The sequence below is a fragment of the Paramormyrops kingsleyae genome, unplaced genomic scaffold, assembly GCF_048594095.1.
Source record: "Paramormyrops kingsleyae isolate MSU_618 unplaced genomic scaffold, PKINGS_0.4 ups295, whole genome shotgun sequence".
Taxonomy (NCBI): domain Eukaryota; kingdom Metazoa; phylum Chordata; class Actinopteri; order Osteoglossiformes; family Mormyridae; genus Paramormyrops; species Paramormyrops kingsleyae.
The window spans coordinates 7,501-12,500 of NW_027326232.1; positions in this window are offsets into that span (position 1 = coordinate 7,501).

A 5,000-nucleotide genomic window follows, 5' to 3' on the forward strand; every position below is an offset into this window, starting at 1 on the left:
TCTGGGGGCCCAGGAGTCTGAGACATTGACATTTCATCTCTGTGAGCTTCCTGATCACCGGGTGGGGGCCCAAAGTAAAGGTGAATGCTAATCTCAAGGCCAGGCCGTGCCTTTGTCGCTATGGTAATGTGAAGGTCTGGGTGATACTATCATGCTAATTAGGGTTAGCACCTGGAGAGGCATTTGAAAGGCAGTGTTATGCTGATGAAATCAGGGCTGGGGAACTTCCAGGCTGATTCCTGGAACATGCTGTGCTTTGTTTAGTTTGTCTCCACCTCTGTGTATCCCTCCCCCCTTGAAACGTATAAGCTGCGCCGAGCTGAGTCTTAGTCAGACTTGGATGACTACAGCGGCGCATTGGCGAGTTCTCAGTAAAGAGGAACTTCGGCCGGAGAGATATGCCAACGTCTCCCGGTCTCTGCTTCGACAGAGGAAAACGTTTCCAACACGACCCTAGCTCCAAACCCTAAGCATAGGCCAGACGGGGCGACCATAGCTCCGAACCATAAGCGTAGGCCAGACGGGGCGACCATAGCTCCGAGCCTAGGACAAGGGCGACAAGGGTCAGCCTCCGCCCGGGGCCTACGCATAGGCCGCAGTGACGAAATTTATAAATTGTTCAGTCTAGCTTCCAACATGACAGTATATGAACTGAGAGAGATAGGCAGATTGGATTTGCAGTTGGGGGTAAAGATGGGGACATTTGTAATAAGATCAAGTCTGGGGGCCCAGGAGTCTGAGACATTGACATTTCATCTCTGTGAGCTTCCTGATCACCGGGTGGGGGCCCAAAGTAAAGGTGAATGCTAATCTCAAGGCCAGGCCGTGCCTTTGTCGCTATGGTAATGTGAAGGTCTGGGTGATACTATCATGCTAATTAGGGTTAGCACCTGGAGAGGCATTTGAAAGGCAGTGTTATGCTGATGAAATCAGGGCTGGGGAACTTCCAGGCTGATTCCTGGAACATGCTGTGCTTTGTTTAGTTTGTCTCCACCTCTGTGTATCCCTCCCCCCTTGAAACGTATAAGCTGCGCCGAGCTGAGTCTTAGTCAGACTTGGATGACTACAGCGGCGCATTGGCGAGTTCTCAGTAAAGAGGAACTTCGGCCGGAGAGATATGCCAACGTCTCCCGGTCTCTGCTTCGACAGAGGAAAACGTTTCCAACACGACCCTAGCTCCAAACCCTAAGCATAGGCCAGACGGGGCGACCATAGCTCCGAACCATAAGCGTAGGCCAGACGGGGCGACCATAGCTCCGAGCCTAGGACAAGGGCGACAAGGGTCAGCCTCCGCCCGGGGCCTACGCATAGGCCGCAGTGACGAAATTTATAAATTGTTCAGTCTAGCTTCCAACATGACAGTATATGAACTGAGAGAGATAGGCAGATTGGATTTGCAGTTGGGGGTAAAGATGGGGACATTTGTAATAAGATCAAGTCTGGGGGCCCAGGAGTCTGAGACATTGACATTTCATCTCTGTGAGCTTCCTGATCACCGGGTGGGGGCCCAAAGTAAAGGTGAATGCTAATCTCAAGGCCAGGCCGTGCCTTTGTCGCTATGGTAATGTGAAGGTCTGGGTGATACTATCATGCTAATTAGGGTTAGCACCTGGAGAGGCATTTGAAAGGCAGTGTTATGCTGATGAAATCAGGGCTGGGGAACTTCCAGGCTGATTCCTGGAACATGCTGTGCTTTGTTTAGTTTGTCTCCACCTCTGTGTATCCCTCCCCCCTTGAAACGTATAAGCTGCGCCGAGCTGAGTCTTAGTCAGACTTGGATGACTACAGCGGCGCATTGGCGAGTTCTCAGTAAAGAGGAACTTCGGCCGGAGAGATATGCCAACGTCTCCCGGTCTCTGCTTCGACAGAGGAAAACGTTTCCAACACGACCCTAGCTCCAAACCCTAAGCATAGGCCAGACGGGGCGACCATAGCTCCGAACCATAAGCGTAGGCCAGACGGGGCGACCATAGCTCCGAGCCTAGGACAAGGGCGACAAGGGTCAGCCTCCGCCCGGGGCCTACGCATAGGCCGCAGTGACGAAATTTATAAATTGTTCAGTCTAGCTTCCAACATGACAGTATATGAACTGAGAGAGATAGGCAGATTGGATTTGCAGTTGGGGGTAAAGATGGGGACATTTGTAATAAGATCAAGTCTGGGGGCCCAGGAGTCTGAGACATTGACATTTCATCTCTGTGAGCTTCCTGATCACCGGGTGGGGGCCCAAAGTAAAGGTGAATGCTAATCTCAAGGCCAGGCCGTGCCTTTGTCGCTATGGTAATGTGAAGGTCTGGGTGATACTATCATGCTAATTAGGGTTAGCACCTGGAGAGGCATTTGAAAGGCAGTGTTATGCTGATGAAATCAGGGCTGGGGAACTTCCAGGCTGATTCCTGGAACATGCTGTGCTTTGTTTAGTTTGTCTCCACCTCTGTGTATCCCTCCCCCCTTGAAACGTATAAGCTGCGCCGAGCTGAGTCTTAGTCAGACTTGGATGACTACAGCGGCGCATTGGCGAGTTCTCAGTAAAGAGGAACTTCGGCCGGAGAGATATGCCAACGTCTCCCGGTCTCTGCTTCGACAGAGGAAAACGTTTCCAACACGACCCTAGCTCCAAACCCTAAGCATAGGCCAGACGGGGCGACCATAGCTCCGAACCATAAGCGAAGGCCAGACGGGGCGACCATAGCTCCGAGCCTAGGACAAGGGCGACAAGGGTCAGCCTCCGCCCGGGGCCTACGCATAGGCCGCGGACTCTGCCAATATGTCCCAGAGGCGAATGGCCACTGCGGGGCCTCCAGCCCGGGCAGAGGGGAAGCCTCCCCGGCAGCCCCATTAACGCCTAATTGGCCAGGCGGCCCCGTCTACACTTAGTTGAGCTGGCGGCCTCATTTACATTAAGTGGACCCGGCGGCCCCATTCACACCTAGTTGATCAGGCGGGCCCGTTCACACCTAGTTGATCGGGCGGGGCCATTCGCACCTGGTTGATCGGGCGGGCCCGTTCGCACCTAGTTGACCGGGCGGCCGCATTCACAAGTACCGCAGTGGGCGGCCTCGTTTACATTCAGGGGACCTGCCGGCCCGATTGACGTCTAGTTGATCAGGCGGGCCCGTTCGGACCTAGTTGACCTGGGGGCGGCCGCATTTACATGTAGCGCAGCGGGCGGCCGCATTTACATTAACCCTCTACCGCACACAATTTGATGGTACATGATAAGAAATTATTCCACATCACTTATTGGTTAATTTTGGGACATTTTATTGATTATGTATGTACATATTTATTTCACCGCCCCCCTCTCCAAATGATCTTTTGTTGCCTAAGGGCAAAGTTGTGCAACACTGATACAAAACCACAGAGAAAATTATGTCTTCATAGATCATAATACAATGCTCAGAGAGCAATGCAAAGTAACAAAATTTTTGATGGCTTCCCATCGTGCAAGAGGCATAACATCAGCAACATGTGCAATGTGGCTACTATGGCTCCAGAACATGCGAGTAGCTGGAAGACCAAATATTGACATATGGAGCACAGTGGCAAAGAACTGTTCAAGTTCTTGAACAGTAAGGTTAAGTGGCTTGCACAGGAGAGGTAATGGTGTGACATGTTTTCCATCGAGGGGTCTTGGAAGAACTACTGTCATCTTCAGGCAGACTGTCATCGTCATGTTCCTCTTCATCACTGGTGTATTGATCGTCTATAAATATATATACATATACGTCAACAAAAATACATCAATCACAACTAAAGCTTACATGACTGTATTGGATACCCTGTCTGCTGCACACACCTTTATTTCATTTGAATGACATCTAAAAATTTATCAACACATTTGATTTGTTTATGCAAATGAGTTCAATGACAACCAGAGAAGCAATATTTTAAAACCTACTTTCACTTCTGCTCAAACCTTTCTCTGCATTCCACTCCTCCTCACTGTCACTGCAGTCTATCTCACTGTCTGATGGGATATCCCTAACATGCTGATCCTGAGTTTTACTCCCATAGGAAAATCTTGTGTCCATTTTCTGCCAAAATGCGTTAAATTAAATTAGAAAATAATTTAAAAAACATTGTGCTTACAATGTGCAAAAGTACATGCAATAATATACTAACACACTGTCAAGAAAGCCTCTTAAAATCTACCCCTTATCGCAGAACGTTGCCCTAGGGCAACGAAAACATAAGCTATATTTCAGAACATGCAAAATAAAAAGTAAGTAAATAAAACCTGGGGGAAAAAAAAAAAAACAAGGCTTCTCTACAGCTTCATAGACATGCACATATTTTTTTATCTACAGATAATGCCAATATAAATAAGGTTAATGAAGGAAGCACAGCGGGCGGCCTCATTTACATTCAGTGGGCCTGCCGGCCCCTTTCACACCTAGTTGATCAGGCGGGCCCGTTCGCACATAGTTGACCGGTACGCCCGCATTTAAATGTAGGGCAGTGGGCGGCCTCATTTACATTAAGGTGACCCGACGGCCCCGTTCGCACCTAATTGACCGGGCGGCCGGATTTTCACAGTTGAAAAGGCGGCCGGATTTACATGCATTTGACCAGGTCGGCCGTATTTGCACATAGTTGAAAAGGCGGCCTCATTAGCATTTAGTGGGCCAGGAGGCCCCATTCACACCTAATTTAGCACGATGGGGGGTGGGGGGGGGGGGGGTTTGGTGAGGGGGGGGGGGGGGGGTTGGGGGTTTAGCGCGGTGTGGTTGGAGCTGGGGGGGGGGGGATGGGCAGTGGCCAGCTCCCGGAGGCCTCCCGGTGCTCCCCGGGCTGCCAGGCGGGCACAACAATGTCCCGAAATCGACCAGACGAAGCCAGGCCTTCTGCCTGGGCAGAAGGGAAGCCTCCCCGGCCAGCACGGGGACGGCGGGCCGCATGGGTAAGTGGGGGTGGTGAGATGGGGAGGGGCCGGGGGTGGGGGGGGCAGTTTGGTGAGAGAGGTTTTTGGGGGGGGGGGGAAGGGGGAGGGGGGGGTT